The sequence below is a fragment of the Taudactylus pleione genome, unplaced genomic scaffold, assembly GCF_031769625.1.
Source record: "Taudactylus pleione unplaced genomic scaffold, aTauple2 ptg000190l, whole genome shotgun sequence".
Classification (NCBI taxonomy): Eukaryota; Metazoa; Chordata; class Amphibia; order Anura; family Myobatrachidae; genus Taudactylus; species Taudactylus pleione.
Genome location: NW_028284592.1, coordinates 8,431,489 through 8,459,438, shown reverse-complemented (window position 1 = coordinate 8,459,438; position 27,950 = coordinate 8,431,489). Strand labels below are relative to the sequence as shown.

The following is a 27,950-nucleotide window of genomic DNA, read 5'->3' as shown; positions in this document are numbered from 1 at the left end:
ATCTCAGGAGTAAAAACACTGCTCTTTTAAGCCAGTGGTCATGAACACAAACCCTACTTGTACAGCATCCAATCAAGCCCATAAGCCAAAATCATTAGCCAGTTCTTGGAAAGTTCATAAATGTCTTTTCTATGGTGAGTGAAAATCCACAAGACAACAAATTCTAGACACTTGGAATCCAATCCTGAATAGAGCAAAAAAAATAATTACCGCATTTTTCCTTGGCATTCTATGAATTACAAAACTAGATACTACACATCCCCTTTTCAATGTATTTTGAAAACTGCCACATTTGGAGTAATGATTTTCTTTCAATGCAGCTCTCAATCAATCAATACAAAATTCAGGCATTAATTGTAGATCATGTGAAGATGTTATTTGTGTCAAGCATTTTCTCAAATATTTGGAAAATCCTAAACTATAGGTAATTCCGTGTTAATGTTATTTTTACAATATCTTTTTGATTTATCCAACTTTAAGCATCTTTGAAAAATAATTGAAAAAGCAATTTATTACTAATCAGGGTGGCCGAGCGGTCTAAGGTGCTGCGTTCAGGTCGCAGTCTCCTCTGGAGGTGTAGGTTCAAATCCCACTTCTGACAGTGTTCTTCCTTTTCTTCTTTGTTCTACAATGTCTCTTCCTTGTTGCTTGTGAAGAGAAATACTTAAGATATTCACTGCAAATCTGTTTCACAAACCACTTTGAAGAATAATCAACCTTCCATTATTTCTGCTTTATACCAATCAAAGAAAATGTTGCATTCTTCCCTAAAAATATGGACTTAAATACTACTTCAGACATCAATATTATATGATTTTTTTTCTTTGGTCAACATTTTTTCATATACTGAGTTTGCAAAATAAAATATTCCCCAACTTCTGAATCAGGGCTCCATATCTCAGGAGTAAGAACACTGCTCTTTTAAGCCAGTGGTCATGAACACAAACCCTACTTGTACACTCCTTCATAGCATCCAGTCAAGCCCATAAGCCAAAATCATTAGCCAGTTCTTGGAAAGTTCATAAATGTCTTTTCTATGGTGAGTGAAAATCCACAAGACAACAAATTCTAGACACTTGGAATCCAATCCTGAATAGAGCAAAAAAAATAATTACTGCATTTTTCCTTGGCATTCTATGAATTAGAAAAATAGATACTACACATCCCCTTTTCAATGTATTTTGAAAACTGCCACATTTGGAGTAATGATTTTCTTTCAATGCAGCTCTCAATCAATCAATACAAAATTCAGGCATTAATTGTAGATCATGTGAAGATGTTATTTGTGTCAAGCATTTTCTCAAATATTTGGAAAATCCTAAACTATAGGTAATTCCGTGTTAATGTTATTTTTACAATATCTTTTTGATTTATCCAACTTTAAGCATCTTTGAAAAATAATTGAAAAAGCAATTTATTACTAATCAGTGTGGCCGAGCGGTCTAAGGTGCTGCGTTCAGGTCGCAGTCTCCTCTGGAGGTGTAGGTTCAAATCCCACTTCTGACAGTGTTCTTCCTTTTCTTCTTTGTTCTACAATGTCTCTTCCTTGTTGCTTGTGAAGAGAAATACTTAAGATATTCACTGCAAATCTGTTTCACAAACCACTTTGAAGAATAATCAACCTTCCATTATTTCTGCTTTATACCAATCAAAGAAAATGTTGCATTCTTCCCTAAAAATATGGACTTAAATACTACTTCAGACATCAATATTATATGAATTTTTTTCTTTGGTCAACATTTTTTCATATACTGAGTTTGCAAAATAAAATATTCCCCAACTTCTGAATCAGGGCTCCATATCTCAGGAGTAAGAACACTGCTCTTTTAAGCCAGTGGTCATGAACACAAACCCTACTTGTACACTCCTTCATAGCATCCAGTCAAGCCCATAAGCCAAAATCATTAGCCAGTTCTTGGAAAGTTCATAAATGTCTTTTCTATGGTGAGTGAAAATCCACAAGACAACAAATTCTAGACACTTGGAATCCAATCCTGAATAGAGCAAAAAAAATAATTACCGCATTTTTCCTTGGCATTCTATGAATTAGAAAAATAGATACTGCACATCCCCATTTCAATGTATTTTGGAAACTGCCACATTTGGAGTAATGATTTTCTTTCAATGCAGCTCTCAATCAATCAATACAAAATTCAGGCATTAATTGTAGATCATGTGAAGATGTTATTTGTGTCAAGCATTTTCTCAAATATTTGGAAAATCCTAAACTATAGGTAAATTCCATGTTAATGTTATTTTTACAATATCTTTTTGATTTATCCAACTTTAAGCATCTTTGAAAAATAATTGAAAAAGTAATTTATTACTAATCGGGGTGGCCGAGCGGTCTAAGGTGCTGCGTTCAGGTCGCAGACTCCTCTGGAGGCATGGGTTCAAATCCGTCTTCTGACAGTGTTCTACAATGTCTCTTCCTTGTTGCTTGTGAAGAGAAATACTTAAGATATTCACTGGAAATCTGTTTCACAAAAAACTTTGAAGAATAATCAACCTTCCATTATTTCTGCTTTATACCAATCAAAGAAAATGTTGCATTCTTCCCTAAAAATATGGACTTAAATACTACTTCAGACATCAATATTATATGTATTTTTTTCTTTGGTCAACATTTTTTCATATACTGAGTTTGCAAAATAAAATATCCCCCAACTTCTGAATCAGGGCTCCATATCTCAGGAGTAAGAACACTGCTCTTTTAAGCCAGTGGTCATGAACACAAACCCTACTTGTACACTCCTTCATAGCATCCAGTCAAGCCCATAAGCCAAAATCATTAGCCAGTTCTTGGAAAGTTCATAAATGTCTTTTCTATGGTGAGTGACAATCCACAAGACAACAAATTCTAGACACTTGGAATCCAATCCTGAATAAAGCGAAAAAAAATAATTACTGCATTTTTCCTTGGCATTCTATGAATTAGAAAAATAGATACTGCACATCCCCTTTTCAATGTATTTTGGAAACTGCCACATTTGGAGTAATGATTTTCTTTCAATGCAGCTCTCAATCAATCAATACAAAATTCAGGCATTAATTATAGAGCATGTGAAGATGTTATTTGTGTCAAGCATTTTCTCAAATATTTGGAAAATCCTAAACTATAGGTAATTCCGTGTTAATGTTATTTTTACAATATCTTTTTGATTTATCCAACTTTAAGCATCTTTGAAAACTAATTGAAAAAGCAATTTACTACTAATATTTGAATCAATAGTTTCAACAGCAGCATGGACATTGCACCTTTGAAAAAGTAATTTTGGTTAATTAGTTTTATCCAATTTTTATGAAACTCAATTTTTTATGTGTCAGGATGGCTGAGCGGTCCAAGGCACTGCGTTCAGGTCGCAGTCTCCTCTGGAGGCGTGGGTTCAAATCCAACTTCTGACAGTGTTCTTCCTTTTCTTCTTTGTTCTACAATGTCTCTTCCTTGTTGCTTGTGAAGAGAAATACTTAAGATATTCACTGCAAATCTGTTTCACAAAAAACTTTGAAGAATAATCAACCTTCCATTATTTCTGCTTTATACCAATCAAAGAAAATGTTGCATTCTTCCCTAAAAATATGGACTTAAATACGACTTCAGACATCAATATTATATGTATTTTATTCTTTGGTCCACATTTTTTCATATACTGAGTTTGCAAAATAAAATATCCCCCAACTTCTGAATCAGGGCTCCATATCTCAGGAGTAAAAACACTGCTCTTTTAAGCCAGTGGTCATGAACACAAACCCTACTTGTACAGCATCCAATCAAGCCCATAAGCCAAAATCATTAGCCAGTTCTTGGAAAGTTCATGAATGTCTTTTCTATGGTGAGTGAAAATCCACAAGACAACAAATTCTAGACACTTGGAATCCAATCCTGAATAGAGCAAAAAAAATAATTACCGCATTTTTCCTTGGCATTCTATGAATTACAAAATTAGATACTACACATCCCCTTTTCAATGTATTTTGAAAACTGCCACATTTGGAGTAATGATTTTCTTTCAATGCAGCTCTCAATCAATCAATACAAAATTCAGGCATTAATTGTAGAGCATGTGAAGATGTTATTTGTGTCAAGCATTTTCTCAAATATTTGGAAAATCCTAAACTATAGGTAATTCCGTGTTAATGTTATTTTTACAATATCTTTTTGATTTATCCAACTTTAAGCATCTTTGAAAAATAATTGAAAGAGCAATTTATTACTAATCAGGGTGGCCGAGCGGTCTAAGGTGCTGCGTTCAGGTCGCAGTCTCCTCTGGAGGTGTAGGCTCAAATCCCACTTCTGACAGTGTTCTTCCTTTTCTTCTTTGTTCTACAATGTCTCTTCCTTGTTGCTTGTGAAGAGAAATACATAAGATATTCACTGCAAATCTGTTTCACAAACCACTTTGAAGAATAACCAACCTTCCATTATTTCTGCTTTATACCAATCAAAGAAAATGTTGCATTCTTCCCTAAAAATATGGACTTAAATACTACTTCAGACATCAATATTATATGAATTTTTTTCTTTGGTCAACATTTTTTCATATACTGAGTTTGCAAAATAAAATATCCCCCAACTTCTGAATCAGGGCTCCATATCTCAGGAGTAAGAACACTGCTCTTTTAAGCCAGTGGTCATGAACACAAACCCTACTTGTACACTCCTTCATAGCATCCAGTCAAGCCCATAAGCCAAAATCATTAGCCAGTTCTTGGAAAGTTCATAAATGTCTTTTCTATGGTGAGTGAAAATCCACAAGACAACAAATTCTAGACACTTGGAATCCAATCCTGAATAGAGCAAAAAAAAATAATTACCGCATTTTTCCTTGGCATTCTATGAATTAGAAAAATAGATACTGCACTTCCCCTTTTCAATGTATTTTGGAAACTGCCACATTTGGAGTAATGATTTTCTTTCAATGCAGCTCTCAATCAATCAATACAAAATTCAGGCATTAATTGTAGATCATGTGAAGATGTTATTTGTGTCAAGCATTTTCTCAAATATTTGGAAAATCCTAAACTATAGGTAATTCCGTGTTAATGTTATTTTTACAATATCTTTTTGATTTATCCAACTTTAAGCATCTTTGAAAACTAATTGAAAAAGCAATTTACTACTAATATTTGAATCAATAGTTTCAACAGCAGCATGGACATTGCACCTTTGAAAAAGTAATTTTGGTTAATTAGTTTTATCCAATTTTTATGAAAATTAGTTTTTTATGTGTCAGGATGGCCGAGCGGTCCAAGGCACTGCGTTCAGGTCGCAGTCTCCTCTGGAGGCGTGGGTTCAAATCCAACTTCTGACAGTGTTCTTCCTTTTCTTCTTTGTTCTACAATGTCTCTTCCTTGTTGCTTGTGAAGAGAAATACTTAAGATATTCACTGCAAATCTGTTTCACAAACCACTTTGAAGAATAATCAACCTTCCATTATTTCTGCTTTATACCAATCAAAGAAAATGTTGCATTCTTCCCTAAAAATATGCACTTAAATACTACTTCAGACATCAATATTATATGTATTTTTTTCTTTGGTCAACATTTTTTCATATACTGAGTTTGCAAAATAAAATATCCCCCAACTTCTGAATCAGGGCTCCATATCTCAGGAGTAAGAACACTGCTCTTTTAAGCCAGTGGTCATGAACACAAACCCTACTTGTACACTCCTTCATAGCATCCAATCAAGCCCATAAGCCAAAATCATTAGCCAGTTCTTGGAAAGTTCATAAATGTCTTTTCTATGGTGAGTGAAAATCCACAAGACAACAAATTCTAGACACTTGGAATCCAATCCTGAATAAAGCAAAAAAAATAATTACCGCATTTTTCCTTGGCATTCTATGAATTAGAAAAATAGGTACTGCACATCCCCTTTTCAATGTATTTTGGAAACTGCCACATTTGGAGTAATGATTTTCTTTCAATGCAGCTCTCAATCAATCAATACAAAATTCAGGCATTAATTGTAGAGCATGTGAAGATGTTATTTGTGTCAAGCATTTTCTCAAATATTTGGAAAATCCTAAACTATAGGTAATTCCGTGTTAATGTTATTTTGACAATATCTTTTTGATTTATCCAACTTTAAGCATCTTTGAAAAATAATTGAAAAAGCAACTTATTACTAATATTTGAATCAATAGTTTCAACAGCAGCATGGACATTGCACCTTTGAAAAAGTAATTTTGGTTAATTAGTTTTATCCAATTTTTAAGAAACTTAGTTTTCTATGTGTCAGGATGGCCGAGCGGTCTAAGGTGCTGCGTTCAGGTCACAGTCTCCTCTGGAGGCGAGGGTTCAAATCCCACTTCTGACAGTGTTCTTCCTTTTCTTCTTTGTTCTACAATGTCTCTTCCTTGTTGCTTGTGAAGAGAAATACTTAAGATATTCACTGGAAATCTGTTTCACAAAAAACTTTGAAGAATAATCAACCTTCCATTATTTCTGCTTTATACCAATCAAAGAAAATGTTGCATTCTTCCCTAAAAATATGGACTTAAATACTACTTCAGACATCAATATTATATGTATTTTATTCTTTGGTCCACATTTTTTCATATACTGAGTTTGCAAAATAAAATATCCCCCAACTTCTGAATCAGGGCTCCATATCTCAGGAGTAAAAACACTGCTCTTTTAAGCCAGTGGTCATGAACACAAACCCTACTTGTACAGCATCCAATCAAGCCCATAAGCCAAAATCATTAGCCAGTTCTTGGAAAGTTCATAAATGTCTTTTTTATGGTGAGTGAAAATCCACAAGACAACAAATTCTAGACACTTGGAATCCAATCCTGAATAGAGCAAAAAAAATAATTACCGCATTTTTCCTTGGCATTCTATGAATTACAAAACTAGATACTACACATCCCCTTTTCAATGTATTTTGAAAACTGCCACATTTGGAGTAATGATTTTCTTTCAATGCAGCTCTCAATCAATCAATACAAAATTCAGGCATTAATTGTAGATCATGTGAAGATGTTATTTGTGTCAAGCATTTTCTCAAATATTTGGAAAATCCTAAACTATAGGTAATTCCGTGTTAATGTTATTTTTACAATATCTTTTTGATTTATCCAACTTTAAGCATCTTTGAAAAATAATTGAAAAAGCAATTTATTACTAATATTTGAATCAATAGTTTCAACAGCAGCATGGACATTGCACCTTTGAAAAAGTAATTTTGGTTAATTAGTTTTATCCACTTTTTAAGAAACGTAGTTTTCTATGTGTCAGGATGGCCGAGCGGTCTAAGGTGCTGCGTTCAGGTCGCAGTCTCCTCTGGAGGCGAGGGTTCAAATCCCTCTTCTGACAGTGTTCTTCTTTGTTCCACAATGTCTCTTCCTTGTTGCTTGTGAAGAGAAATACTTAAGATATTCACTGGAAATCTGTTTCACAAAAAACTTTGAAGAATAATCAACCTTCCATTATTTCTGCTTTATACCAATCAAAGAAAATGTTGCATTCTTCCCTAAAAATATGGACTTAAATACTACTTCAGACATCAATATTATATGTATTTTTTTCTTTGGTCAACATTTTTTCATATACTGAGTTTGCAAAATAAAATATCCCCCAACTTCTGAATCAGGGCTCCATATCTCAGGAGTAAGAACACTGCTCTTTTAAGCCAGTGGTCATGAACACAAACCCTACTTGTACACTCCTTCATAGCATCCAGTCAAGCCCATAAGCCAAAATCATTAGCCAGTTCTTGGAAAGTTCATAAATGTCTTTTCTATGGTGAGTGACAATCCACAAGACAACAAATTCTAGACACTTGGAATCCAATCCTGAATAAAGCGAAAAAAAATAATTACTGCATTTTTCCTTGGCATTCTATGAATTAGAAAAATAGATACTGCACATCCCCTTTTCAATGTATTTTGGAAACTGCCACATTTGGAGTAATGATTTTCTTTCAATGCAGCTCTCAATCAATCAATACAAAATTCAGGCATTAATTATAGAGCATGTGAAGATGTTATTTGTGTCAAGCATTTTCTCAAATATTTGGAAAATCCTAAACTATAGGTAATTCCGTGTTAATGTTATTTTTACAATATCTTTTTGATTTATCCAACTTTAAGCATCTTTGAAAACTAATTGAAAAAGCAATTTACTACTAATATTTGAATCAATAGTTTCAACAGCAGCATGGACATTGCACCTTTGAAAAAGTAATTTTGGTTAATTAGTTTTATCCAATTTTTATGAAACTCAATTTTTTATGTGTCAGGATGGCTGAGCGGTCCAAGGCACTGCGTTCAGGTCGCAGTCTCCTCTGGAGGCGTGGGTTCAAATCCAACTTCTGACAGTGTTCTTCCTTTTCTTCTTTGTTCTACAATGTCTCTTCCTTGTTGCTTGTGAAGAGAAATACTTAAGATATTCACTGCAAATCTGTTTCACAAAAAACTTTGAAGAATAATCAACCTTCCATTATTTCTGCTTTATACCAATCAAAGAAAATGTTGCATTCTTCCCTAAAAATATGGACTTAAATACTACTTCAGACATCAATATTATATGTAATTTATTCTTTGGTCCACATTTTTTCATATACTGAGTTTGCAAAATAAAATATCCCCCAACTTCTGAATCAGGGCTCCATATCTCAGGAGTAAAAACACTGCTCTTTTAAGCCAGTGGTCATGAACACAAACCCTACTTGTACAGCATCCAATCAAGCCCATAAGCCAAAATCATTAGCCAGTTCTTGGAAAGTTCATGAATGTCTTTTCTATGGTGAGTGAAAATCCACAAGACAACAAATTCTAGACACTTGGAATCCAATCCTGAATAGAGCAAAAAAAATAATTACCGCATTTTTCCTTGGCATTCTATGAATTAGAAAACTAGATACTACACATCCCCTTTTCAATGTATTTTGAAAACTGCCACATTTGGAGTAATGATTTTCTTTCAATGCAGCTCTCAATCAATCAATACAAAATTCAGGCATTAATTGTAGATCATGTGAAGATGTTATTTGTGTCAAGCATTTTCTCAAATATTTGGAAAATCCTAAACTATAGGTAATTCCGTGTTAATGTTATTTTTACAATATCTTTTTGATTTATCCAACTTTAAGCATCTTTGAAAAATAATTGAAAAAGCAATTTATTACTAATCAGGGTGGCCGAGCGGTCTAAGGTGCTGCGTTCAGGTCGCAGTCTAGTCTGGAGGTGTAGGTTCAAATCCCACTTCTGACAGTGTTCTTCCTTTTCTTCTTTGTTCTACAATGTCTCTTCCTTGTTGCTTGTGAAGAGAAATACTTAAGATATTCACTGCAAATCTGTTTCACAAACCACTTTGAAGAATAATCAACCTTCCATTATTTCTGCTTTATACCAATCAAAGAAAATGTTGCATTCTTCCCTAAAAATATGGACTTAAATACTACTTCAGACATCAATATTATATGAATTTTTTTCTTTGGTCAACGTTTTTTCATATACTGAGTTTGCAAAATAAAATATCCCCCAACTTCTGAATCAGGGCTCCATATCTCAGGAGTAAGAACACTGCTCTTTTAAGCCAGTGGTCATGAACACAAACCCTACTTGTACACTCCTTCATAGCATCCAGTCAAGCCCATAAGCCAAAATCATTAGCCAGTTCTTGGAAAGTTCATAAATGTCTTTTCTATGGTGAGTGAAAATCCACAAGACAACAAATTCTAGACACTTGGAATCCAATCCTGAATAGAGCAAAAAAAAATAATTACCGCATTTTTCCTTGGCATTCTATGAATTAGAAAAATAGATACTGCACTTCCCCTTTTCAATGTATTTTGGAAACTGCCACATTTGGAGTAATGATTTTCTTTCAATGCAGCTCTCAATCAATCAATACAAAATTCAGGCATTAATTGTAGATCATGTGAAGATGTTATTTGTGTCAAGCATTTTCTCAAATATTTGGAAAATCCTACACTATAGGTAATTCCGTGTTAATGTTATTTTTACAATATCTTTTTGATTTATCCAACTTTAAGCATCTTTGAAAACTAATTGAAAAAGCAATTTACTACTAATATTTGAATCAATAGTTTCAACAGCAGCATGGACATTGCACCTTTGAAAAAGTAATTTTGGTTAATTAGTTTTATCCAATTTTTATGAAACTCAGTTTTTTATGTGTCAGGATGGCTGAGCGGTCCAAGGCACTGCGTTCAGGTCGCAGTCTCCTCTGGAGGCGTGGGTTCAAATCCAACTTCTGACAGTGTTCTTCCTTTTCTTCTTTGTTCTACAATGTCTCTTCCTTGTTGCTTGTGAAGAGAAATACTTAAGATATTCACTGCAAATCTGTTTCACAAACCACTTTGAAGAATAATCAACCTTCCATTATTTCTGCTTTATACCAATCAAAGAAAATGTTGCATTCTTCCCTAAAAATATGCACTTAAATACTACTTCAGACATCAATATTATATGTATTTTTTTCTTTGGTCAACATTTTTTCATATACTGAGTTTGCAAAATAAAATATCCCCCAACTTCTGAATCAGGGCTCCATATCTCAGGAGTAAGAACACTGCTCTTTTAAGCCAGTGGTCATGAACACAAACCCTACTTGTACACTCCTTCATAGCATCCAATCAAGCCCATAAGCCAATATCATTAGCCAGTTCTTGGAAAGTTCATAAATGTCTTTTCTATGGTGAGTGAAAATCCACAAGACAACAAATTCTAGACACTTGGAATCCAATCCTGAATAAAGCAAAAAAAATAATTACCGCATTTTTCCTTGGCATTCTATGAATTAGAAAAATAGATACTGCACATCCCCTTTTCAATGTATTTTGGAAACTGCCACATTTGGAGTAATGATTTTCTTTCAATGCAGCTCTCAATCAATCAATACAAAATTCAGGCATTAATTGTAGAGCATGTGAAGATGTTATTTGTGTCAAGCATTTTCTCAAATATTTGGAAAATCCTAAACTATAGGTAATTCCGTGTTAATGTTATTTTGACAATATCTTTTTGATTTATCCAACTTTAAGCATCTTTGAAAAATAATTGAAAAAGCAACTTATTACTAATATTTGAATCAATAGTTTCAACAGCAGCATGGACATTGCACCTTTGAAAAAGTAATTTTGGTTAATTAGTTTTATCCAATTTTTAAGAAACTTAGTTTTCTATGTGTCAGGATGGCCGAGCGGTCTAAGGTGCTGCGTTCAGGTCACAGTCTCCTCTGGAGGCGAGGGTTCAAATCCCACTTCTGACAGTGTTCTTCCTTTTCTTCTTTGTTCTACAATGTCTCTTCCTTGTTGCTTGTGAAGAGAAATACTTAAGATATTCACTGGAAATCTGTTTCACAAAAAACTTTGAAGAATAATCAACCTTCCATTATTTCTGCTTTATACCAATCAAAGAAAATGTTGCATTCTTCCCTAAAAATATGGACTTAAATACTACTTCAGACATCAATATTATATGTATTTTATTCTTTGGTCCACATTTTTTCATATACTGAGTTTGCAAAATAAAATATCCCCCAACTTCTGAATCAGGGCTCCATATCTCAGGAGTAAAAACACTGCTCTTTTAAGCCAGTGGTCATGAACACAAACCCTACTTGTACAGCATCCAATCAAGCCCATAAGCCAAAATCATTAGCCAGTTCTTGGAAAGTTCATAAATGTCTTTTCTATGGTGAGTGAAAATCCACAAGACAACAAATTCTAGACACTTGGAATCCAATCCTGAATAGAGCAAAAAAAATAATTACCGCATTTTTCCTTGGCATTCTATGAATTACAAAACTAGATACTACACATCCCCTTTTCAATGTATTTTGAAAACTGCCACATTTGGAGTAATGATTTTCTTTCAATGCAGCTCTCAATCAATCAATACAAAATTCAGGCATTAATTGTAGATCATGTGAAGATGTTATTTGTGTCAAGCATTTTCTCAAATATTTGGAAAATCCTAAACTATAGGTAATTCCGTGTTAATGTTATTTTTACAATATCTTTTTGATTTATCCAACTTTAAGCATCTTTGAAAAATAATTGAAAAAGCAATTTATTACTAATATTTGAATCAATAGTTTCAACAGCAGCATGGACATTGCACCTTTGAAAAAGTAATTTTGGTTAATTAGTTTTATCCACTTTTTAAGAAACGTAGTTTTCTATGTGTCAGGATGGCCGAGCGGTCTAAGGTGCTGCGTTCAGGTCGCAGTCTCCTCTGGAGGCGAGGGTTCAAATCCCTCTTCTGACAGTGTTCTTCTTTGTTCCACAATGTCTCTTCCTTGTTGCTTGTGAAGAGAAATACTTAAGATATTCACTGCAAATCTGTTTCACAAAAAACTTTGAAGAATAATCAACCTTCCATTATTTCTGCTTTATACCAATCAAAGAAAATGTTGCATTCTTCCCTAAAAATATGGACTTAAATACTACTTCAGACATCAATATTATATGTATTTTTTTCTTTGGTCAACATTTTTTCATATACTGAGTTTGCAAAATAAAATATCCCCCAACTTCTGAATCAGGGCTCCATATCTCAGGAGTAAAAACACTGCTCTTTTAAGCCAGTGGTCATGAACACAAACCCTACTTGTACAGCATCCAATCAAGCCCATAAGCCAAAATCATTAGCCAGTTCTTGGAAAGTTCATGAATGTCTTTTCTATGGTGAGTGAAAATCCACAAGACAACAAATTCTAGACACTTGGAATCCAATCCTGAATAGAGCAAAAAAAATAATTACCGCATTTTTCCTTGGCATTCTATGAATTACAAAACTAGATACTACACATCCCCTTTTCAATGTATTTTGAAAACTGCCACATTTGGAGTAATGATTTTCTTTCAATGCAGCTCTCAATCAATCAATACAAAATTCAGGCATTAATTGTAGATCATGTGAAGATGTTATTTGTGTCAAGCATTTTCTCAAATATTTGGAAAATCCTAAACTATAGGTAATTCCGTGTTAATGTTATTTTTACAATATCTTTTTGATTTATCCAACTTTAAGCATCTTTGAAAAATAATTGAAAAAGCAATTTATTACTAATCAGGGTGGCCGAGCGGTCTAAGGTGCTGCGTTCAGGTCGCAGTCTCCTCTGGAGGTGTAGGTTCAAATCCCACTTCTGACAGTGTTCTTCCTTTTCTTCTTTGTTCTACAATGTCTCTTCCTTGTTGCTTGTGAAGAGAAATACTTAAGATATTCACTGCAAATCTGTTTCACAAACCACTTTGAAGAATAACCAACCTTCCATTATTTCTGCTTTATACCAATCAAAGAAAATGTTGCATTCTTCCCTAAAAATATGGACTTAAATACTACTTCAGACATCAATATTATATGAATTTTTTTCTTTGGTCAACATTTTTTCATATACTGAGTTTGCAAAATAAAATATCCCCCAACTTCTGAATCAGGGCTCCATATCTCAGGAGTAAGAACACTGCTCTTTTAAGCCAGTGGTCATGAACACAAACCCTACTTGTACACTCCTTCATAGCATCCAGTCAAGCCCATAAGCCAAAATCATTAGCCAGTTCTTGGAAAGTTCATAAATGTCTTTTCTATGGTGAGTGAAAATCCACAAGACAACAAATTCTAGACACTTGGAATCCAATCCTGAATAGAGCAAAAAAAAATAATTACCGCATTTTTCCTTGGCATTCTATGAATTAGAAAAATAGATACTGCACTTCCCCTTTTCAATGTATTTTGGAAACTGCCACATTTGGAGTAATGATTTTCTTTCAATGCAGCTCTCAATCAATCAATACAAAATTCAGGCATTAATTGTAGATCATGTGAAGATGTTATTTGTGTCAAGCATTTTCTCAAATATTTGGAAAATCCTACACTATAGGTAATTCCGTGTTAATGTTATTTTTACAATATCTTTTTGATTTATCCAACTTTAAGCATCTTTGAAAACTAATTGAAAAAGCAATTTACTACTAATATTTGAATCAATAGTTTCAACAGCAGCATGGACATTGCACCTTTGAAAAAGTAATTTTGGTTAATTAGTTTTATCCAATTTTTATGAAACTCAGTTTTTTATGTGTCAGGATGGCTGAGCGGTCCAAGGCACTGCGTTCAGGTCGCAGTCTCCTCTGGAGGCGTGGGTTCAAATCCAACTTCTGACAGTGTTCTTCCTTTTCTTCTTTGTTCTACAATGTCTCTTCCTTGTTGCTTGTGAAGAGAAATACTTAAGATATTCACTGCAAATCTGTTTCACAAACCACTTTGAAGAATAATCAACCTTCCATTATTTCTGCTTTATACCAATCAAAGAAAATGTTGCATTCTTCCCTAAAAATATGCACTTAAATACTACTTCAGACATCAATATTATATGTATTTTTTTCTTTGGTCAACATTTTTTCATATACTGAGTTTGCAAAATAAAATATCCCCCAACTTCTGAATCAGGGCTCCATATCTCAGGAGTAAGAACACTGCTCTTTTAAGCCAGTGGTCATGAACACAAACCCTACTTGTACACTCCTTCATAGCATCCAATCAAGCCCATAAGCCAAAATCATTAGCCAGTTCTTGGAAAGTTCATAAATGTCTTTTCTATGGTGAGTGAAAATCCACAAGACAACAAATTCTAGACACTTGGAATCCAATCCTGAATAAAGCAAAAAAAATAATTACCGCATTTTTCCTTGGCATTCTATGAATTAGAAAAATAGATACTGCACATCCCCTTTTCAATGTATTTTGGAAACTGCCACATTTGGAGTAATGATTTTCTTTCAATGCAGCTCTCAATCAATCAATACAAAATTCAGGCATTAATTGTAGAGCATGTGAAGATGTTATTTGTGTCAAGCATTTTCTCAAATATTTGGAAAATCCTAAACTATAGGTAATTCCGTGTTAATGTTATTTTGACAATATCTTTTTGATTTATCCAACTTTAAGCATCTTTGAAAAATAATTGAAAAAGCAACTTATTACTAATATTTGAATCAATAGTTTCAACAGCAGCATGGACATTGCACCTTTGAAAAAGTAATTTTGGTTAATTAGTTTTATCCAATTTTTAAGAAACTTAATTTTCTATGTGTCAGGATGGCCGAGCGGTCTAAGGTGCTGCGTTCAGGTCACAGTCTCCTCTGGAGGCGAGGGTTCAAATCCCACTTCTGACAGTGTTCTTCCTCTTCTTCTTTGTTCTACAATGTCTCTTCCTTGTTGCTTGTGAAGAGAAATACTTAAGATATTCACTGCAAATCTGTTTCACAAAAAACTTTGAAGAATAATCAACCTTCCATTATTTCTGCTTTATACCAATCAAAGAAAATGTTGCATTCTTCCCTAAAAATATGGACTTAAATACTACTTCAGACATCAATATTATATGTATTTTATTCTTTGGTCCACATTTTTTCATATACTGAGTTTGCAAAATAAAATATCCCCCAACTTCTGAATCAGGGCTCCATATCTCAGGAGTAAAAACACTGCTCTTTTAAGCCAGTGGTCATGAACACAAACCCTACTTGTACAGCATCCAATCAAGCCCATAAGCCAAAATCATTAGCCAGTTCTTGGAAAGTTCATAAATGTCTTTTCTATGGTGAGTGAAAATCCACAAGACAACAAATTCTAGACACTTGGAATCCAATCCTGAATAGAGCAAAAAAAATAATTACCGCATTTTTCCTTGGCATTCTATGAATTACAAAACTAGATACTACACATCCCCTTTTCAATGTATTTTGAAAACTGCCACATTTGGAGTAATGATTTTCTTTCAATGCAGCTCTCAATCAATCAATACAAAATTCAGGCATTAATTGTAGATCATGTGAAGATGTTATTTGTGTCAAGCATTTTCTCAAATATTTGGAAAATCCTAAACTATAGGTAATTCCGTGTTAATGTTATTTTTACAATATCTTTTTGATTTATCCAACTTTAAGCATCTTTGAAAAATAATTGAAAAAGCAATTTATTACTAATATTTGAATCAATAGTTTCAACAGCAGCATGGACATTGCACCTTTGAAAAAGTAATTTTGGTTAATTAGTTTTATCCACTTTTTAAGAAACGTAGTTTTCTATGTGTCAGGATGGCCGAGCGGTCTAAGGTGCTGCGTTCAGGTCGCAGTCTCCTCTGGAGGCGAGGGTTCAAATCCCTCTTCTGACAGTGTTCTTCTTTGTTCCACAATGTCTCTTCCTTGTTGCTTGTGAAGAGAAATACTTAAGATATTCACTGCAAATCTGTTTCACAAAAAACTTTGAAGAATAATCAACCTTCCATTATTTCTGCTTTATACCAATCAAAGAAAATGTTGCATTCTTCCCTAAAAATATGGACTTAAATACTACTTCAGACATCAATATTATATGTATTTTATTCTTTGGTCCACATTTTTTCATATACTGAGTTTGCAAAATAAAATATCCCCCAACTTCTGAATCAGGGCTCCATATCTCAGGAGTAAAAACACTGCTCTTTTAAGCCAGTGGTCATGAACACAAACCCTACTTGTACAGCATCCAATCAAGCCCATAAGCCAAAATCATTAGCCAGTTCTTGGAAAGTTCATAAATGTCTTTTCTATGGTGAGTGAAAATCCACAAGACAACAAATTCTAGACACTTGGAATCCAATCCTGAATAGAGCAAAAAAAATAATTACCGCATTTTTCCTTGGCATTCTATGAATTACAAAACTAGATACTACACATCCCCTTTTCAATGTATTTTGAAAACTGCCACATTTGGAGTAATGATTTTCTTTCAATGCAGCTCTCAATCAATCAATACAAAATTCAGGCATTATTTGTAGAGCATGTGAAGATGTTATTTGTGTCAAGCATTTTCTCAAATATTTGGAAAATCCTAAACTATAGGTAATTCCGTGTTAATGTTATTTTTACAATATCTTTTTGATTTATCCAACTTTAAGCATCTTTGAAAAATAATTGAAAAAGCAATTTATTACTAATATTTGAATCAATAGTTTCAACAGCAGCATGGACATTGCACCTTTGAAAAAGTAATTTTGGTTAATTAGTTTTATCCAATTTTTAAGAAACTTAGTTTTCTATGTGTCAGGATGGCCGAGCGGTCTAAGGTGCTGCGTTCAGATCGCAGTCTCCTCTGGAGGCGAGGGTTCAAATCCCACTTCTGACAGTGTTCTTCCTTTTCTTCTTTGTTCTACAATGTCTCTTCCTTGTTGCTTGTGAAGAGAAATACTTAAGATATTCACTGGAAATCTGTTTCACAAAAAACTTTGAAGAATAATCAACCTTCCATTATTTCTGCTTTATACCAATCAAAGAAAATGTTGCATTCTTCCCTAAAAATATGGACTTAAATACTACTTCAGACATCAATATTATATGTATTTTATTCTTTGGTCCACATTTTTTCATATACTGAGTTTGCAAAATAAAATATCCCCCAACTTCTGAATCAGGGCTCCATATCTCAGGAGTAAAAACACTGCTCTTTTAAGCCAGTGGTCATGAACACAAACCCTACTTGTACAGCATCCAATCAAGCCCATAAGCCAAAATCATTAGCCAGTTCTTGGAAAGTTCATAAATGTCTTTTCTATGGTGAGTGAAAATCCACAAGACAACAAATTCTAGACACTTGGAATCCAATCCTGAATAGAGCAAAAAAAATAATTACCGCATTTTTCCTTGGCATTCTATGAATTACAAAACTAGATACTACACATCCCCTTTTCAATGTATTTTGAAAACTGCCACATTTGGAGTAATGATTTTCTTTCAATGCAGCTCTCAATCAATCAATACAAAATTCAGGCATTAATTGTAGATCATGTGAAGATGTTATTTGTGTCAAGCATTTTCTCAAATATTTGGAAAATCCTAAACTATAGGTAATTCCGTGTTAATGTTATTTTTACAATATCTTTTTGATTTATCCAACTTTAAGCATCTTTGAAAAATAATTGAAAAAGCAATTTATTACTAATATTTGAATCAATAGTTTCAACAGCAGCATGGACATTGCACCTTTGAAAAAGTAATTTTGGTTAATTAGTTTTATCCACTTTTTAAGAAACGTAGTTTTCTATGTGTCAGGATGGCCGAGCGGTCTAAGGTGCTGCGTTCAGGTCGCAGTCTCCTCTGGAGGCGAGGGTTCAAATCCCTCTTCTGACAGTGTTCTTCTTTGTTCCACAATGTCTCTTCCTTGTTGCTTGTGAAGAGAAATACTTAAGATATTCACTGCAAATCTGTTTCACAAAAAACTTTGAAGAATAATCAACCTTCCATTATTTCTGCTTTATACCAATCAAAGAAAATGTTGCATTCTTCCCTAAAAATATGGACTTAAATACTACTTCAGACATCAATATTATATGTATTTTTTTCTTTGGTCAACATTTTTTCATATACTGAGTTTGCAAAATAAAATATCCCCCAACTTCTGAATCAGGGCTCCATATCTCAGGAGTAAAAACACTGCTCTTTTAAGCCAGTGGTCATGAACACAAACCCTACTTGTACAGCATCCAATCAAGCCCATAAGCCAAAATCATTAGCCAGTTCTTGGAAAGTTCATGAATGTCTTTTCTATGGTGAGTGAAAATCCACAAGACAACAAATTCTAGACACTTGGAATCCAATCCTGAATAGAGCAAAAAAAATAATTACCGCATTTTTCCTTGGCATTCTATGAATTACAAAACTAGATACTACACATCCCCTTTTCAATGTATTTTGAAAACTGCCACATTTGGAGTAATGATTTTCTTTCAATGCAGCTCTCAATCAATCAATACAAAATTCAGGCATTAATTGTAGATCATGTGAAGATGTTATTTGTGTCAAGCATTTTCTCAAATATTTGGAAAATCCTAAACTATAGGTAATTCCGTGTTAATGTTATTTTTACAATATCTTTTTGATTTATCCAACTTTAAGCATCTTTGAAAAATAATTGAAAAAGCAATTTATTACTAATCAGGGTGGCCGAGCGGTCTAAGGTGCTGCGTTCAGGTCGCAGTCTCCTCTGGAGGTGTAGGTTCAAATCCCACTTCTGACAGTGTTCTTCCTTTTCTTCTTTGTTCTACAATGTCTCTTCCTTGTTGCTTGTGAAGAGAAATACTTAAGATATTCACTGCAAATCTGTTTCACAAACCACTTTGAAGAATAACCAACCTTCCATTATTTCTGCTTTATACCAATCAAAGAAAATGTTGCATTCTTCCCTAAAAATATGGACTTAAATACTACTTCAGACATCAATATTATATGAATTTTTTTCTTTGGTCAACATTTTTTCATATACTGAGTTTGCAAAATAAAATATCCCCCAACTTCTGAATCAGGGCTCCATATCTCAGGAGTAAGAACACTGCTCTTTTAAGCCAGTGGTCATGAACACAAACCCTACTTGTACACTCCTTCATAGCATCCAGTCAAGCCCATAAGCCAAAATCATTAGCCAGTTCTTGGAAAGTTCATAAATGTCTTTTCTATGGTGAGTGAAAATCCACAAGACAACAAATTCTAGACACTTGGAATCCAATCCTGAATAGAGCAAAAAAAAATAATTACCGCATTTTTCCTTGGCATTCTATGAATTAGAAAAATAGATACTGCACTTCCCCTTTTCAATGTATTTTGGAAACTGCCACATTTGGAGTAATGATTTTCTTTCAATGCAGCTCTCAATCAATCAATACAAAATTCAGGCATTAATTGTAGATCATGTGAAGATGTTATTTGTGTCAAGCATTTTCTCAAATATTTGGAAAATCCTACACTATAGGTAATTCCGTGTTAATGTTATTTTTACAATATCTTTTTGATTTATCCAACTTTAAGCATCTTTGAAAACTAATTGAAAAAGCAATTTACTACTAATATTTGAATCAATAGTTTCAACAGCAGCATGGACATTGCACCTTTGAAAAAGTAATTTTGGTTAATTAGTTTTATCCAATTTTTATGAAACTCAGTTTTTTATGTGTCAGGATGGCTGAGCGGTCCAAGGCACTGCGTTCAGGTCGCAGTCTCCTCTGGAGGCGTGGGTTCAAATCCAACTTCTGACAGTGTTCTTCCTTTTCTTCTTTGTTCTACAATGTCTCTTCCTTGTTGCTTGTGAAGAGAAATACTTAAGATATTCACTGCAAATCTGTTTCACAAACCACTTTGAAGAATAATCAACCTTCCATTATTTCTGCTTTATACCAATCAAAGAAAATGTTGCATTCTTCCCTAAAAATATGCACTTAAATACTACTTCAGACATCAATATTATATGTATTTTTTTCTTTGGTCAACATTTTTTCATATACTGAGTTTGCAAAATAAAATATCCCCCAACTTCTGAATCAGGGCTCCATATCTCAGGAGTAAGAACACTGCTCTTTTAAGCCAGTGGTCATGAACACAAACCCTACTTGTACACTCCTTCATAGCATCCAATCAAGCCCATAAGCCAAAATCATTAGCCAGTTCTTGGAAAGTTCATAAATGTCTTTTCTATGGTGAGTGAAAATCCACAAGACAACAAATTCTAGACACTTGGAATCCAATCCTGAATAAAGCAAAAAAAATAATTACCGCATTTTTCCTTGGCATTCTATGAATTAGAAAAATAGATACTGCACATCCCCTTTTCAATGTATTTTGGAAACTGCCACATTTGGAGTAATGATTTTCTTTCAATGCAGCTCTCAATCAATCAATACAAAATTCAGGCATTAATTGTAGAGCATGTGAAGATGTTATTTGTGTCAAGCATTTTCTCAAATATTTGGAAAATCCTAAACTATAGGTAATTCCGTGTTAATGTTATTTTGACAATATCTTTTTGATTTATCCAACTTTAAGCATCTTTGAAAAATAATTGAAAAAGCAACTTATTACTAATATTTGAATCAATAGTTTCAACAGCAGCATGGACATTGCACCTTTGAAAAAGTAATTTTGGTTAATTAGTTTTATCCAATTTTTAAGAAACTTAATTTTCTATGTGTCAGGATGGCCGAGCGGTCTAAGGTGCTGCGTTCAGGTCACAGTCTCCTCTGGAGGCGAGGGTTCAAATCCCACTTCTGACAGTGTTCTTCCTCTTCTTCTTTGTTCTACAATGTCTCTTCCTTGTTGCTTGTGAAGAGAAATACTTAAGATATTCACTGCAAATCTGTTTCACAAAAAACTTTGAAGAATAATCAACCTTCCATTATTTCTGCTTTATACCAATCAAAGAAAATGTTGCATTCTTCCCTAAAAATATGGACTTAAATACTACTTCAGACATCAATATTATATGTATTTTATTCTTTGGTCCACATTTTTTCATATACTGAGTTTGCAAAATAAAATATCCCCCAACTTCTGAATCAGGGCTCCATATCTCAGGAGTAAAAACACTGCTCTTTTAAGCCAGTGGTCATGAACACAAACCCTACTTGTACAGCATCCAATCAAGCCCATAAGCCAAAATCATTAGCCAGTTCTTGGAAAGTTCATAAATGTCTTTTCTATGGTGAGTGAAAATCCACAAGACAACAAATTCTAGACACTTGGAATCCAATCCTGAATAGAGCAAAAAAAATAATTACCGCATTTTTCCTTGGCATTCTATGAATTACAAAACTAGATACTACACATCCCCTTTTCAATGTATTTTGAAAACTGCCACATTTGGAGTAATGATTTTCTTTCAATGCAGCTCTCAATCAATCAATACAAAATTCAGGCATTAATTGTAGATCATGTGAAGATGTTATTTGTGTCAAGCATTTTCTCAAATATTTGGAAAATCCTAAACTATAGGTAATTCCGTGTTAATGTTATTTTTACAATATCTTTTTGATTTATCCAACTTTAAGCATCTTTGAAAAATAATTGAAAAAGCAATTTATTACTAATATTTGAATCAATAGTTTCAACAGCAGCATGGACATTGCACCTTTGAAAAAGTAATTTTGGTTAATTAGTTTTATCCACTTTTTAAGAAACGTAGTTTTCTATGTGTCAGGATGGCCGAGCGGTCTAAGGTGCTGCGTTCAGGTCGCAGTCTCCTCTGGAGGCGAGGGTTCAAATCCCTCTTCTGACAGTGTTCTTCTTTGTTCCACAATGTCTCTTCCTTGTTGCTTGTGAAGAGAAATACTTAAGATATTCACTGCAAATCTGTTTCACAAAAAACTTTGAAGAATAATCAACCTTCCATTATTTCTGCTTTATACCAATCAAAGAAAATGTTGCATTCTTCCCTAAAAATATGGACTTAAATACTACTTCAGACATCAATATTATATGTATTTTATTCTTTGGTCCACATTTTTTCATATACTGAGTTTGCAAAATAAAATATCCCCCAACTTCTGAATCAGGGCTCCATATCTCAGGAGTAAAAACACTGCTCTTTTAAGCCAGTGGTCATGAACACAAACCCTACTTGTACAGCATCCAATCAAGCCCATAAGCCAAAATCATTAGCCAGTTCTTGGAAAGTTCATAAATGTCTTTTCTATGGTGAGTGAAAATCCACAAGACAACAAATTCTAGACACTTGGAATCCAATCCTGAATAGAGCAAAAAAAATAATTACCGCATTTTTCCTTGGCATTCTATGAATTACAAAACTAGATACTACACATCCCCTTTTCAATGTATTTTGAAAACTGCCACATTTGGAGTAATGATTTTCTTTCAATGCAGCTCTCAATCAATCAATACAAAATTCAGGCATTATTTGTAGAGCATGTGAAGATGTTATTTGTGTCAAGCATTTTCTCAAATATTTGGAAAATCCTAAACTATAGGTAATTCCGTGTTAATGTTATTTTTACAATATCTTTTTGATTTATCCAACTTTAAGCATCTTTGAAAAATAATTGAAAAAGCAATTTATTACTAATCAGGGTGGCCGAGCGGTCTAAGGTGCTGCGTTCAGGTCGCAGTCTCCTCTGGAGGCGTGGGTTCAAATCCCACTTCTGACAGTGTTCTTCCTTTTCTTCTTTGTTCTACAATGTCTCTTCCTTGTTGCTTGTGAAGAGAAATACTTAAGATATTCACTACAAATCTGTTTCACAAACCACTTTGAAGAATAATCAACCTTCCATTATTTCTGCTTTATACCAATCAAAGAAAATGTTGCATTCTTCCCTAAAAATATGGACTTAAATACTACTTCAGACATCAATATTATATGTATTTTTTTCTTTGGTCAACATTTTTTCATATACTGAGTTTGCAAAATAAAAATTCCCCCAACTTCTGAATCAGGGCTCCATATCTCAGGAGTAAGAACACTGCTCTTTTAAGCCAGTGGTCATGAACACAAACCCTACTTGTACACTCCTTCATAGCATCCAGTCAAGCCCATAAGCCAAAATCATTAGCCAGTTCTTGGAAAGTTCATAAATGTCTTTTCTATGGTGAGTGAAAATCCACAAGACAACAAATTCTAGACACTTGGAATCCAATCCTGAATAGAGCAAAAAATAATAATTACCGCATTTTTCTTTGGCATTCTATGAATTAGAAAAATAGATACTGCACATCCCCTTTTCAATGTATTTTGGAAACTGCCACATTTGGAGTAATGATTTTCTTTCAATGCAGCTCTCAATCAATCAATACAAAATTCAGGCATTAATTGTAGAGCATGTGAAGATGTTATTTGTGTCAAGCATTTTCTCAAATATTTGGAAAATCCTAAACTATAGGTAATTCCGTGTTAATGTTATTTTTACAATATCTTTTTGATTTATCCAACTTTAAGCATCTTTGAAAAATAATTGAAAAAGCAATTTATTACTAATATTTGAATCAATAGTTTCAACAGCAGCATGGACATTGCACCTTTGAAAAAGTAATTTTGGTTAATTAGTTTTATCCAATTTTTAAGAAACTTAGTTTTCTATGTGTCAGGATGGCCGAGCGGTCTAAGGTGCTGCGTTCAGATCGCAGTCTCCTCTGGAGGCGAGGGTTCAAATCCCACTTCTGACAGTGTTCTTCCTTTTCTTCTTTGTTCTACAATGTCTCTTCCTTGTTGCTTGTGAAGAGAAATACTTAAGATATTCACTGGAAATCTGTTTCACAAAAAACTTTGAAGAATAATCAACCTTCCATTATTTCTGCTTTATACCAATCAAAGAAAATGTTGCATTCTTCCCTAAAAATATGGACTTAAATACTACTTCAGACATCAATATTATATGTATTTTATTCTTTGGTCCACATTTTTTCATATACTGAGTTTGCAAAATAAAATATCCCCCAACTTCTGAATCAGGGCTCCATATCTCAGGAGTAAAAACACTGCTCTTTTAAGCCAGTGGTCATGAACACAAACCCTACTTGTACAGCATCCAATCAAGCCCATAAGCCAAAATCATTAGCCAGTTCTTGGAAAGTTCATAAATGTCTTTTCTATGGTGAGTGAAAATCCACAAGACAACAAATTCTAGACACTTGGAATCCAATCCTGAATAGAGCAAAAAAAATAATTACCGCATTTTTCCTTGGCATTCTATGAATTACAAAACTAGATACTACACATCCCCTTTTCAATGTATTTTGAAAACTGCCACATTTGGAGTAATGATTTTCTTTCAATGCAGCTCTCAATCAATCAATACAAAATTCAGGCATTAATTGTAGATCATGTGAAGATGTTATTTGTGTCAAGCATTTTCTCAAATATTTGGAAAATCCTAAACTATAGGTAATTCCGTGTTAATGTTATTTTTACAATATCTTTTTGATTTATCCAACTTTAAGCATCTTTGAAAAATAATTGAAAAAGCAATTTATTACTAATATTTGAATCAATAGTTTCAACAGCAGCATGGACATTGCACCTTTGAAAAAGTAATTTTGGTTAATTAGTTTTATCCACTTTTTAAGAAACGTAGTTTTCTATGTGTCAGGATGGCCGAGCGGTCTAAGGTGCTGCGTTCAGGTCGCAGTCTCCTCTGGAGGCGAGGGTTCAAATCCCTCTTCTGACAGTGTTCTTCTTTGTTCCACAATGTCTCTTCCTTGTTGCTTGTGAAGAGAAATACTTAAGATATTCACTGGAAATCTGTTTCACAAAAAACTTTGAAGAATAATCAACCTTCCATTATTTCTGCTTTATACCAATCAAAGAAAATGTTGCATTCTTCCCTAAAAATATGGACTTAAATACTACTTCAGACATCAATATTATATGTATTTTTTTCTTTGGTCAACATTTTTTCATATACTGAGTTTGCAAAATAAAATATCCCCCAAATTCTGAATCAGGGCTCCATATCTCAGGAGTAAGAACACTGCTCTTTTAAGCCAGTGGTCATGAACACAAACCCTACTTGTACACTCCTTCATAGCATCCAGTCAAGCCCATAAGCCAAAATCATTAGCCAGTTCTTGGAAAGTTCATAAATGTCTTTTCTATGGTGAGTGACAATCCACAAGACAACAAATTCTAGACACTTGGAATCCAATCCTGAATAAAGCGAAAAAAAATAATTACTGCATTTTTCCTTGGCATTCTATGAATTAGAAAAATAGATACTGCACATCCCCTTTTCAATGTATTTTGGAAACTGCCACATTTGGAGTAATGATTTTCTTTCAATGCAGCTCTCAATCAATCAATACAAAATTCAGGCATTAATTATAGAGCATGTGAAGATGTTATTTGTGTCAAGCATTTTCTCAAATATTTGGAAAATCCTAAACTATAGGTAATTCCGTGTTAATGTTATTTTTACAATATCTTTTTGATTTATCCAACTTTAAGCATCTTTGAAAACTAATTGAAAAAGCAATTTACTACTAATATTTGAATCAATAGTTTCAACAGCAGCATGGACATTGCACCTTTGAAAAAGTAATTTTGGTTAATTAGTTTTATCCAATTTTTATGAAACTCAATTTTTTATGTGTCAGGATGGCTGAGCGGTCCAAGGCACTGCGTTCAGGTCGCAGTCTCCTCTGGAGGCGTGGGTTCAAATCCAACTTCTGACAGTGTTCTTCCTTTTCTTCTTTGTTCTACAATGTCTCTTCCTTGTTGCTTGTGAAGAGAAATACTTAAGATATTCACTGCAAATCTGTTTCACAAAAAACTTTGAAGAATAATCAACCTTCCATTATTTCTGCTTTATACCAATCAAAGAAAATGTTGCATTCTTCCCTAAAAATATGGACTTAAATACTACTTCAGACATCAATATTATATGTAATTTATTCTTTGGTCCACATTTTTTCATATACTGAGTTTGCAAAATAAAATATCCCCCAACTTCTGAATCAGGGCTCCATATCTCAGGAGTAAAAACACTGCTCTTTTAAGCCAGTGGTCATGAACACAAACCCTACTTGTACAGCATCCAATCAAGCCCATAAGCCAAAATCATTAGCCAGTTCTTGGAAAGTTCATGAATGTCTTTTCTATGGTGAGTGAAAATCCACAAGACAACAAATTCTAGACACTTGGAATCCAATCCTGAATAGAGCAAAAAAAATAATTACCGCATTTTTCCTTGGCATTCTATGAATTACAAAACTAGATACTACACATCCCCTTTTCAATGTATTTTGAAAACTGCCACATTTGGAGTAATGATTTTCTTTCAATGCAGCTCTCAATCAATCAATACAAAATTCAGGCATTAATTGTAGATCATGTGAAGATGTTATTTGTGTCAAGCATTTTCTCAAATATTTGGAAAATCCTAAACTATAGGTAATTCCGTGTTAATGTTATTTTTACAATATCTTTTTGATTTATCCAACTTTAAGCATCTTTGAAAAATAATTGAAAAAGCAATTTATTACTAATCAGGGTGGCCGAGCGGTCTAAGGTGCTGCGTTCAGGTCGCAGTCTCCTCTGGAGGTGTAGGTTCAAATCCCACTTCTGACAGTGTTCTTCCTTTTCTTCTTTGTTCTACAATGTCTCTTCCTTGTTGCTTGTGAAGAGAAATACTTCAGATATTCACTGCAAATCTGTTTCACAAACCACTTTGAAGAATAATCAACCTTCCATTATTTCTGCTTTATACCAATCAAAGAAAATGTTGCATTCTTCCCTAAAAATATGGACTTAAATACTACTTCAGACATCAATATTATATGAATTTTTTTCTTTGGTCAACGTTTTTTCATATACTGAGTTTGCAAAATAAAATATCCCCCAACTTCTGAATCAGGGCTCCATATCTCAGGAGTAAGAACACTGCTCTTTTAAGCCAGTGGTCATGAACACAAACCCTACTTGTACACTCCTTCATAGCATCCAGTCAAGCCCATAAGCCAAAATCATTAGCCAGTTCTTGGAAAGTTCATAAATGTCTTTTCTATGGTGAGTGAAAATCCACAAGACAACAAATTCTAGACACTTGGAATCCAATCCTGAATAGAGCAAAAAAAAATAATTACCGCATTTTTCCTTGGCATTCTATGAATTAGAAAAATAGATACTGCACTTCCCCTTTTCAATGTATTTTGGAAACTGCCACATTTGGAGTAATGATTTTCTTTCAATGCAGCTCTCAATCAATCAATACAAAATTCAGGCATTAATTGTAGATCATGTGAAGATGTTATTTGTGTCAAGCATTTTCTCAAATATTTGGAAAATCCTACACTATAGGTAATTCCGTGTTAATGTTATTTTTACAATATCTTTTTGATTTATCCAACTTTAAGCATCTTTGAAAACTAATTGAAAAAGCAATTTACTACTAATATTTGAATCAATAGTTTCAACAGCAGCATGGACATTGCACCTTTGAAAAAGTAATTTTGGTTAATTAGTTTTATCCAATTTTTATGAAACTCAGTTTTTTATGTGTCAGGATGGCTGAGCGGTCCAAGGCACTGCGTTCAGGTCGCAGTCTCCTCTGGAGGCGTGGGTTCAAATCCAACTTCTGACAGTGTTCTTCCTTTTCTTCTTTGTTCTACAATGTCTCTTCCTTGTTGCTTGTGAAGAGAAATACTTAAGATATTCACTGGAAA

The 27,950-nt window shown here is 33.7% G+C and overlaps 6 non-coding genes across 6 annotated transcripts; all 6 read left to right on the top strand.

Annotated features, from left to right (window-relative positions):
• The first annotated feature begins 7,241 nt into the window (after positions 1-7,241).
• On the top strand, positions 7,242-7,324 carry TRNAL-CAG (transfer RNA leucine (anticodon CAG)). Its single transcript has one exon. It is a non-coding gene; the product is annotated as a tRNA-Leu (tRNA).
• A 4,839-nt stretch (positions 7,325-12,163) lies between these two features.
• On the top strand, positions 12,164-12,246 carry TRNAL-CAG (transfer RNA leucine (anticodon CAG)). Its single transcript has one exon. It is a non-coding gene; the product is annotated as a tRNA-Leu (tRNA).
• Positions 12,247-16,073: 3,827 nt separating this feature from the next.
• TRNAL-CAG (transfer RNA leucine (anticodon CAG)) lies at positions 16,074-16,156 on the top strand. Its single transcript has one exon. It is a non-coding gene; the product is annotated as a tRNA-Leu (tRNA).
• A 1,910-nt stretch (positions 16,157-18,066) lies between these two features.
• Positions 18,067-18,149, top strand: TRNAL-CAG (transfer RNA leucine (anticodon CAG)). Its single transcript has one exon. It is a non-coding gene; the product is annotated as a tRNA-Leu (tRNA).
• A 3,827-nt stretch (positions 18,150-21,976) lies between these two features.
• Positions 21,977-22,059, top strand: TRNAL-CAG (transfer RNA leucine (anticodon CAG)). Its single transcript has one exon. It is a non-coding gene; the product is annotated as a tRNA-Leu (tRNA).
• Positions 22,060-24,875: 2,816 nt separating this feature from the next.
• Positions 24,876-24,958, top strand: TRNAL-CAG (transfer RNA leucine (anticodon CAG)). Its single transcript has one exon. It is a non-coding gene; the product is annotated as a tRNA-Leu (tRNA).
• Positions 24,959-27,950: the final 2,992 nt, after the last annotated feature.